Here is a 10181-nt window from a genome sequence, read left to right as displayed (position 1 = left end):
GCCCACCAGGCTCCCCCGGCCCCAGGATTCTCCAGGCAAGAACACTGGAGTGGGGTGCCATTTCCTTCTCCAGTGCATGAAAGTGAAAAGCGAAAGTGAAGTTGCTCAGTTGTGTCTGACTCTTCGCAACCTCAGGGACTACAGCCCACCAGGCTCCTCCGTCCGTGGGATTTTCCAGGCAAGAGGACTGGAGTGGGTGCCATCGCCTTCTCCACTGGAGGAGGGGAGTGACTCGTGTTAGTATTTACTTAACAGATGTTTCTGGATGCCTGTTTAAAAGTGACATTAGAAGCACCTGTTACTAACGAACAACCGTCGTTTGAAGCCTCCATCCTCAGGGAGGTCACTGACATCCCAGGCCGCCCGGTCCAGTTCCAGACAGCTTGGATGTGGAAGTTGCTCCTTTATTAGAAATGTGACTCCAGGAAAATCCACTGGGGGAGACTGAACACAGCCAGGCTCCAGTGGGGCGTGGTCAGCAAGACAATGCCTCTGCCCATTGCCTGGGCGTTGCAGCAGGGCCCTGGCAACGGGCGGGTGTATGTGAGGTGGGGGGTGCTGGGGCGGGATGTGGAGGCCCACCGGGTGGTCCTGGGTGAGTCAGGAAGGCTTCCTAGAGGCGAGCCTTCGCAGGGGTTCCTCTAGGAACAGAATAAGGACGAGAGAGGGTGCTGGTTCTCAGATGGGAGGCAGGCCGCGGTCCAGCAGGCCAGTGGCTGGCAGGGAGACAGGCTGATTCCAGGAAGAGCCAGCCTGCTGGGAGGAGTGGAGGGTCACCCAGCCGGGGCAGAGAAGAGGAGAGAGCTGCTGCCAGGATCTCAGGACCAGGCCTGGGGGGCCAGGCGGGGCGGGCGAGCTGGAGACGCCTGGGAAGCCCATGGAGGGCGGTTCCCTGTTCTGCCCCGACCACCCCTTCCCCCAGTGACCCCCTGCATGTCTGTAGCTTTCCCTGCAGACAGCTCCGTCAGGCTGTCCCCCTGGGGCACCTGGAGGCCCCTGGTAGCCCAGGAACTGGTTCTGGAGCTCTGGGGTGAGGGGGGAGGGTCAGGGTGAAATCTCTGGGGACAGCCAAGCCCCCAGCTGTGGGCTGTGACTGTGGCAGGGTCTGGCTGCAGCCTGGGGGGCCGGCAGGAAGCTCCTCTGCTTAGGGGGTGAGTGTGGGAGACGAGGGGATGCTCCAGATGGTCCAGCCCCTCGCCCCGAGCCACTGGCACAGCCTCGCCTCCCTCTGCGCCTCAGGTGGCGGGCGGGGACAAGCAGATCATTCACTGCCAGGCGCCCCTGCCACCGTGTCCTTTGCTACCGTGATGTCCTGGCAGGGCCGCCAGCCAGGCTCAGCCCAGAAAAACGCGGAGAGGAACCGACAGGGAGGCGCAACCCTTCACCTGCGCAGGGTGGCACCTGTCCAAGCGGCGGCAGGCACAGGCTGGCACTGAGGCGGGGTGGCTGGATTCCGTGTGAGGGTCCCTCTGCACCCAGCAGCTGCTCCAAGTCCCACCCTCACTGCGGACACCGGGTGGTCCAGGCTGGGTAGGCCAGGGCCAGGTCCCTTTACCTTCTGACCCTCAGCTCTCCTGGCGGTAAGCCCTGCCTAGAAGGCTCGCCCTGGACATCCAACCACACCGCTGAGCAGCATCTCCGAGACAAAGAGGGTCCCTCAGAAATGCCCACGTCTCTCCTCCTTCACACTGGCCTTGTCCCCTGCCCCTCTAAGAGCCACCCTCAAGTGGTCCCGGACGCTCATGTCCATGCAGTGCAGCCCCTGGGACCCCTAGGTGGAAGGGCCCTGGGCCTCCCATTCAACCAGTCTGACAATGGGCTGTGACCCAGAGGTGGGTGTCCTTGGGACTTGCGTCCAGGAGTCCAGCACCCGGGGACCCTCGGAGGGTGACAGGGGTACTCCGTGCCCACCTGTCACTCCTGGATTGGGGTGAAGAGGCGGGAGTGCTTCAAAGGAGAGGATTAAGGCCCCCAGCCGTGTCACCCCGCGTGCAAAGGTGACTAAGGACAGACGGGCCCCCCACAGCCGCCCTGTCTCACAGCCCAGCCTCTGCCAGGAGCGAGCAGGGCTGGGCAGGCCGCCCCGGACCTTGGGTGCGGCTTCACCCAGGGATGGAGAGAGCGGTTTCTGCCCCAGCCAGACGTGCCCCTCCCCCCGGCCAGCTGTCCCTGGTTGTGAGGGTCGGGTCCTGCCCTTCTCTGCTTCCCCACAGGACTCACTCTTTTTCTCTCCTGTCCAAACCAGCAGTCTGAGTCTGTGGGTCTGCAGACCGGCCTGGAATGGGCCCTTGATCTTGGGAGCTGAGGGGAGGTCCTTTGCTGAAGCTGCAGACGTGAACACTGACTCAGGGAGGTGGGCGCCCGGCTGACGCGGCCCCCAGCCCCTGCGCGCCCACCGACGTCCTGGTGCAAGTGTCACGTCCTGCCTGGCAGTGCGGGGCTGTGCTGGGTTCAGTCCAGGCCATTCCCCGGGTCAGGACTCGCAGCAAAAGCACACTGCATGTGGGGGTGAGGAAGGGCGAAGTGGGTCTCCTCTGCGCCCCCCAGGGTGAGCCCACGTGCCCCGACGTCTCTCCCCACGCACCCCCTCCCCTGACAGTCTTCCAGGATGAGCCCACGTCCCCCGATGTCTCTCCCCACGCACCCCCTCCCCTGACGTCCTCCAGGGTGACCCATGTTCCCTGACGTCACTCCCCACGCACCCCTTCCCCTGACGGTCCTCCAGCATGAGCCCACGTCCCCTGGACGTCTCTCCCCACACACCCCCTCCCCTGACGGTCCTCCAGGATGAGCCCACGTCCCCCACACGACTCTCCCCCTGCACCCTCTACCCTGATGGTCCTCCCAGCCCTTGGGTCCCGGGGCATACTGCCCTTCTCCGGGCCTCCCTCCGGGGCTGCCTGCCCACCGCTGCCAGGCCGCCCTCCAAGCTGGGTGGGCCCACAAGGCCAGAGGCTGGCCAGGCTGCCCTGGATGCAGGGCCCTCACCTATGGCCCGTGGCTTTGCTAGAGACCTCTCAGTCCCTTCCCACTTCAGTATTCCCCGAGGGACTTCAGGGCCGAGGCGGGCTCAAGTGTCTTTGTTTGCTCTTTTGAGGGCGAGGGAGCTCCCTGGCCCCCTGGACGCCGCCGTCTGCTGGGCCACTTCTGTCATCACTGGGGCGGGGGCGGGAGATAGCGGCGAGCCTGGCAGGGGCAGGAGGGGGTGCACAGCTCCCCGGGCGGGTGTGCTTGTGTGCGTCTATGCTCTCTGTACTCAGCACACGGCCGTGTGCGCTGCCCCTGCGGCAGAGCCACAGAGCTCCCACACACACCCGCGTAAAGAGGTTTGTATTTCTCTCGGGAACGGCTGGGGCAGGGGTGTGGCCCAACAGATGGCTGGCAGGTTACAGGTGTGCCTGGCTGGAAAGGCAGGCGGCCTGGCGTCCTGATTGGCGGGCCGTGAGTCACGGCGGTTGGGTTCCTGGAGCGGGCTCGCTGGCTGTCATGGAGTCGGGGTCATGCCCTGTCTTATCTCCAGCACCTCCTCTGCCCAGACGGACCGTGCTCCCCACCTGTGTCGGCGGTGACGCACGGTCAGTGGGTCATGCCCTCTGGGTAGCCTTCCAGTGGGGCGTGAGCCCACCGCGCCTGGGACGGCGGGCCTCCCGGGTCCTCCAAGTGGGAGCGATGTGAGGGACCGGCTGGCCACGAAACCTGGAAAAGCCAAAGGGGTTTCCTCGGCTTCCAAAGCCCCACTGAACCGACCAGCGACATAAAAATGTTTGTGGGTAAACATTCCAGAAAGCAGCTCCAGGCTTTGGGAAGGGCCTTCAGGGAGACAGGCCAGGAGGAACGGCGGCCAGGAGTAGGCCGTGGTACAAGGGCCCCCACCCTGGCTTCCAGCACAAGGGACCTGGGACGTGTCCTGCCCCCCAGCCCCAAGTCCCACGGGCCTGCAGAGTCTGTACTTCCCAGGTCTGGTGGGCGTGGCTTCATGTCCTTCCAGGAGGAGAGCCCAACAGTCCCAGAGGAACACAGAGAGGCCTGAGCCGGAGAGTGCCCGCCAAGGTCACCAGGTGGAGGCTGGCAGCGAGCAGGAGCAGACACAGGGACATCCACGCCACGACACCTGCCAGAGCTCTGCCCGCCTGACCATGCAGACAGCTGCAGCCCCCAGCCCTCCACAAGGGTCCCGGGACCACTCACTTGGCCGGGGGATGGCAAGGAGCTCGCACGGCCACCTCCACCCAGGGCTGCAACTGCCGAGAAGCTCCAAGGTCCCAACAAACCTCCACAAGCTTCCCACAGCTTCCTGTCCTGTCTGCCGGCCTGAGCAGACAGGACTCTGGAGTCTGGGTGGGGGCAGCTGAGCTGGGAGGCCCCGGCCAGCTCCCTGTGGCTGCCAGGCTGCCTGCAGTCCCCCAGACCTGGCTGGGGCCCACCTGGCAGGCACAGAGCCTGGGCTGCATGCCAGGGGGAATTTTCCACCTGCCTGGCCCTGCCGTTTGCTCTGTGGTCTGGAGCCGAGCGTGTCTCCAGCATACACACCCGAAGGGCTGATGCTCACCGAATCCCATGACAGCCGACAGTGTCAGAGGAGCCGTTGGTTCTGGGTCATGAGGGTCCCCAGGTCACCCAGTGAGCCCCACCTTGAACAGACTGAGGCCCAAGGGAGCAATGACACCAACAAGGTCACAGGGAGAGGCGCCCTGGGCTCAGACTCGGGCCACAGCCTCAGTGCAGAGTGCTGACTGGGGACGCGGGCCTCTCCCCCACTCCCCTCCACCCCAGGATCACTGGGCTGCCCCCCACCCCCACCCCTCCCCACACACCCTGTCCTCCCTTCTTGGCACAGCTCAGTGGGTCTGCCCTCCCCAGATGGATGTGAGAAGCAGCTCTGGGTGTGTGTGTGTGCGCACATTTATCCCTGGCCCTGGTGTGTGTGTGTGTGTGTGTGTGTGTCTGCCCTCCCCAGATGGATGTGAGAAGCAGCTCTGGGTGTGTGTGTGTGCGCACATTTATCCCTGGCCCTGGTGTGTGTGTGTGTGTGTGTGTGTGTGTAAGGGTGGGGCGAAGGCTGTGCATGTGACGACTGAAACCGGGTGAGCACGGAGGCGGGGGATGGCTTCTCTGCTGCCCCTCTGATCTCCCGCCTTGCTGGGGACCCCAAGACCCCTGGCCCGGCCCTAGGCCACCTTCAGGGCGAGGTCAGATGGGTCAGAGGGCAGCTGGGTCCGCGGGCTGGGAGCCCGGCCTCCGTCGCGCCCTCGGTGAGGTGACCCAGGTACCTGGGCTCCTGCGAGCAAACGGCAGAGGGAGGCCCGCGGCCGAGCCTGAACTGGGTGCCCAGGGCGGCTGAGTCACGCTCTCGCTCCACGCCCCCGGGGTCGGGGGCGGGTACAGGCCCGCACCCCCTCCTCCGGGGCTCGGAAGCCTCTGCTACCACCTCTTCACCCCATCGAGTTAGGAGGCTGCGCCCCCGAGGTGGTCCAGAGAGGCCAAGTAACTTGTCTACAGACACACAACGCACTCGTGACGCCAGAGCCGGAACACGCGCCGCAGGCCTGCCCCGCCCCCAAGCCCGCCGCCCAAGGGGAGGGGCTGCGACTGCAAACACCTGGAGGCCTGGTCCAGCCCGGGCTGCCCTGGCCGGCCGGCGTCCCGGAAGCCCTGCCCGCCGCTGCGCCGTCGGGGCGGGGCTGGACGAGGCCTGCGGAGGAAGTTCCTCCCGGGAGCGCGGGCGGAGGCCCTGGTGTGGGTCCGCCTCTGCGCGGGGCCTGGCTCCGCCCCCGAAACCTGCCGCGCTGCCGCCACGCGAACTGAGTCACGCAGCGTGAAGTCGGGCCTTCCCTGCTGCGCTGCTGGGTGAGGAGCGTGGAATGCAGAGAATTCAGAGTTTCGGTTCATCTAGCTCTGTGAGCTGGTCAGCCCGGCCGAGCCCTGGGCGGGTGTCTGGCTCCCGGAGTCCGCGTAAACACGCCCCCCGCAGGGCTGCTGAGCAGACTCAGTGGAATGATGTGTGTAACTGGCCCGGGGCCTGGCATGTGGCAACTGAGGCTGTTTTTGGATGATCGAATATTCCAGAAGGGGACTCTAGCATTAATAAGCCAGAGTTCAGAAAGACAGGGTAGTGTCCCTGATTCCGTGCACCCTACCACCGGCTGTGACAGCCGGGCACCCTCTGCCCTCCTCCAGGGGAGGACGGGGGTTGGGGGGGAAGGGGGGCGGAGCTTTCTGTTACCCCGAAACCAGTGCACCTCCTCACACTCTGCTCCTCCAAAACAGTAGCAGACCTGAACCCCAAACCTGCAGGGCGTCCCAGGGCTTCCAGCACGGGGGTGGGAGGGCGCTCTGTTGTTCCCCAGCCGCCACTCAGCTGAGGGGGCCTTTTCTGTCCCAGGGAGTTTCTTAAGATGGGGGAGCAGGGGACAGGGACTGACCGTGTGTGACCATGGCAACCATGCCCCCTGGACCGGAAGATCCAGCCAGGACCTCACCGTATCCAGGAGAGTCATCAGCCTCGCAGGGTGGCGGTGGCAGGGGGCACTGGGCTAGGCCCCCAGGAGACAGAACTGAGAAGACGTCAGTTGGGACAGGGCAGCTGGGCGGCCGTCGGAGCCTGGAAAGTGCCCATGTCCAGACCTGCAGCAGGGGCAGCGGACCCTCGACCTCAGGCCTGAAGGAGGAAAAGGCTTGGGGAGGGAGAGAAGTGCCTGCCTTTGGGCGCGAGGCTGGACTGCCCTCTGGGCAGAGTGGGTCCAGCCCTGTGACGTCACACCCTGGGCAGGGCTTCTGGAATCAGTGACCCTGGTTGATGTCCCCGGGAAACAGAGGGGCTGATGGAGATGCTGTAACTCGTGGTGAGGGTGGGTACGGCATTGCAGGCGTGAGCCACACTTAAAGGGAGTGCACGTCACTATGCTGAATAGGCATGTCCACGATTGCTTTAAGGGGTGCAGGGGAGAGAGGTGGGGAAGGGCCCTGCTGAGATGGGTGGGGGAGGTAAGGGCGAGCAGCCTCTGCAGCCAGCAGCAGATGGAACAGCTCTGAGGTCAGGACACGGAACTCTGTGCTCTCTGTCTAAGCCGTCCATCTCCTGCATGAGGCGGATCACCGTGTTTCAGAAGGAGCACCACGCAGACCCCCAAGGACACTTTCTCATCTTTACCACCGATGGTAGACTCCCAGAAGCTAAGTCCCAGGTTCTTCATCTGGAAATACGAGTCTTAACCCCATCTCCGCTGGCTATCACAGGACTCTCGTGAGGATTCAGTCAGAAAACACAGGCAAGAGCGTCTCACTGCAGGGGCCACAAGTGGGTGAGGCCTGGTCCTGGGGCTCTGGCCACGCCCCACCGGCTCCTTCAGTCCTCATGTGGCGGGTTCTGTCATAAACTCCTTGAAGACAAGGACCTAACCTGTGCTCCTGTTTAATGGCCTCTGGGGCAGGTCTTATCCCACAGGAGGAAGGACAAGCCTTGCTGAGAGGTCTTTAAAGGATTTAAGCCTCAGGGACTCTTTCTGGCAGCATTTTCTGCCTCTCCTGCTGCTCCTGACGCCAATCTTGGTGACAGTGTAGGAGAGGAAAAATTCTTCCTCTACCCTCTTACGTTCAGCGCCTGGTATCTGCAACTCAAACTAGGGAAAGAAAGACAGATTATAGGAGAAAAGACATACACATTTTATTTGATGTCAATATTTTATTTTTTATGTGCATGAAGTTCTTCACAAAAGAAGTGAAGGGACTTCCCTGGCAGTCCAGTGGTTAAGATTTCATGATTCCACTGCAGGATTCAAGCCTGGTTGGGGAACTAAGATCCCACATGCCATGAGGTGCAGCCAAAAAATAAAGTAAATTATAGTAACAATAAGTTTAAAAAAGAAAAGTGGAGAGGTCAGGGGCCAAGAGCCAGGCCACCATTGCAGGCCAGGAGGACTTCTGTGGTGGTCCAGTGGTTAAGATTCTGTGGGTTGACTCTGGGTTAACTGTGCTATAACTGCAGGGGGCGCAGGTTTGAGCCCTGGTTGGGGAACTAAGATCCCGCATACCACGCAGTGCAGCCAAAAAACAAATGGCTGGGTGATCAGGTCAGGGTGATCACGGTGTCCCTGGCTCGGCCCTGGTGCAAGCCTGGTTCACGGACTGGTCGCAGCCACACAACCCAGCAGCTGCATGTTGACAGGTGTGAGAATGATTCCAGAACTAGAAGAGATCCAGAAAGGTAAGCAGTACTCTCGGGTGGACATCATAATCACAGGCAAAGATAAACTCCCGCGTTAATGCGGAGCGCTGACGCTGCACGATGCGGTTTGCCGCACCCCGGGTGGTGGTGGACACTGAGAAGTGAGAGGGGAGAGGACGAGTAGGTCCGGATTTTCCTGGAAAAGGAGGCGTGGTCACTGCTCCTGCAGGGATTTTCCCACTCCACCCTGGAAGAGGAGAATGCGTAAAGGCCTCGTGGCCTCTGGTTAGATAGCGGGAGAACTGGTGTGAACCACGCGCGCCTCGCCAGCTGACCGGTCCAAGGCCCGAGGGCGCACGCGGGGTGGTGGTGCAGACAGCGGGCGCCCTGGGGCCTCGGCTCCCCTCCCCCCACCCCCGTGAAGTTCCCGACGGTGACAGCCACAGAGAGTCCGTCATTTTCCCCTGGCTTTTATGTTGTAAGCTTGAGGTGAGTTTCCTATGCAAGATCGCTTGATCAGAGTGTGTTTTAATGGCGGAGCTATGCAGCTGGCTCGTACATGGAAGCATCTGGGCAAATCCGTTCCTTTCCGCTGAGTCAGGGTCAGTGCTCCGCGGCCCGGTGTCAGCTCATGCCTTCGGCTCTAACCAGCGCGTTGCGGGTTTGGGTGTCGTCGTTGTCGGGCTGCTCCAGGTCTTCACGATGCACCCAGGCTTCTCCAGGTGCAGCCCGAGGCCTTAGTTGACCCGCGGCACATGAGATCTTAGTTCCCCAAGCAGGGTTGGAACTCGAATCCCCTGCATTGCAAGGTGGATTCCTAACCACTGGACCACCTGGGAAGTCCCTATCCACAGCTTCGATTGTGCTGTTAGTTCCGGGGGTGTATGCAAATGTCAAAATTTATCAATTTGTACAATTTATATGTGTGCAGATTATTGGACGTCAATGATTCCTCAATAAAACTTTAAAAAATCCTGGAGCCAGAGTGTGCAGAGACACAGCCCACACGAAGGAGAGTGCCTGCCGTGTGCGTGTGGCACGTCCTTGCTGTGTGAGCTCAGGCTGCGCTCATTAATCCAGTCACGTCACAGGCACTGAACGTCCTCCGGCTCTACAGGGTGTTGGCCTGAAGCAGCAAAGCCACCACCCTCACGTTCGGGGCGCTCACAGTCTGGCTGGGAACACCGGCGATTTCAATGCTCTGAGGCACCGAGCTCTATACAGGAGGTGTGATCATGGTGTGCTTCCTGGAAGAGGTGTCACTAAGCTGACATGTCCATAGGGTAGGGTAGGAGTTCACCGGGAAGATGGGCTTTCCCAGCAGAGGGAACATCATTGAAAAAGTCCAGAGACAGGAGAGGGGTCCAACAAGCCCACGCGTGGGGTGTGGCTACCGGGTAGGAAGGGGGCAACCAGAGAGGGCAGTGCAGCCCCTCAGGAGCTGAGGGTGTGAGGTCAGAGGCTCGGGGGCTGCAGGACGGAGGGTGGGTGGGAGAGGCCCGGGGTGGGCGCATGGCTGGAGGCGGCGGGTGATGTGGTGTGCCGGGCAGGACGTGCTGAGTGTAAGACGCTGCACCCGACGCAGAAAGAGGCGGCAGCGGGCAAAGCTGCCTGCGGCTGGTTTAATTAAAAGCAGAGCAGCACGAAAGCATCTGAAGTGAAGACTGAAGCCAGCCCCGCTTCTGACAGTGGAGGCTCCTTGCAGACCAACACCGGCCGGTGCGTCTAAGGAGGTGGGGTCCAAGCCCCGGGCAGCGGGCCTCGGCTGAGACAGGTCTGCACAGGGCCCTGCTCTGCGCTGGTCCTTCCTGCAAGCGGAGTCAAGACTCTGTTTGGGCCCTCTCGGCAGTTCTGAGAGCCACCTTTAGCCCTGAAAAGATCCTTTAGCTGAAAATAGAACAGACGCTAGTTTGCAGTTAAGAACACTCAAGAGTTAAGCAAAAGGGTGGCTAAGGACCAGGGGGTCGGAGGGGCTGTGGTGCCAGGCCCAGAGGTCTGCGTTGCCTCTAGAGCCGGA

The 10181-nt window shown here is 62.0% G+C and overlaps 1 long non-coding RNA gene across 1 annotated transcript; it reads right to left on the bottom strand.

Annotated features, from left to right (window-relative positions):
- Window positions 1–388: 388 nt before the first annotated feature.
- LOC147355983 (uncharacterized) lies at window positions 389–3929 on the bottom strand. Its single transcript, XR_015142919.1, has 3 exons — window positions 2989–3929; window positions 2221–2325; window positions 389–641 (listed from the first exon to the last, which is right to left on the bottom strand). It is a non-coding gene; the product is annotated as an uncharacterized LOC147355983 (long non-coding RNA).
- Window positions 3930–10181: the final 6252 nt, after the last annotated feature.

The sequence above is a fragment of the Bos grunniens genome, chromosome 16, assembly GCF_055505025.1.
Source record: "Bos grunniens cultivar Pamir isolate PY7600 chromosome 16, Bosgru_T2T1.0, whole genome shotgun sequence".
NCBI classification, from domain to species: domain Eukaryota; kingdom Metazoa; phylum Chordata; class Mammalia; order Artiodactyla; family Bovidae; genus Bos; species Bos grunniens.
Note: the sequence above shows the minus strand (reverse complement) of the source record. Positions and strands in the feature narration are given on the sequence as shown.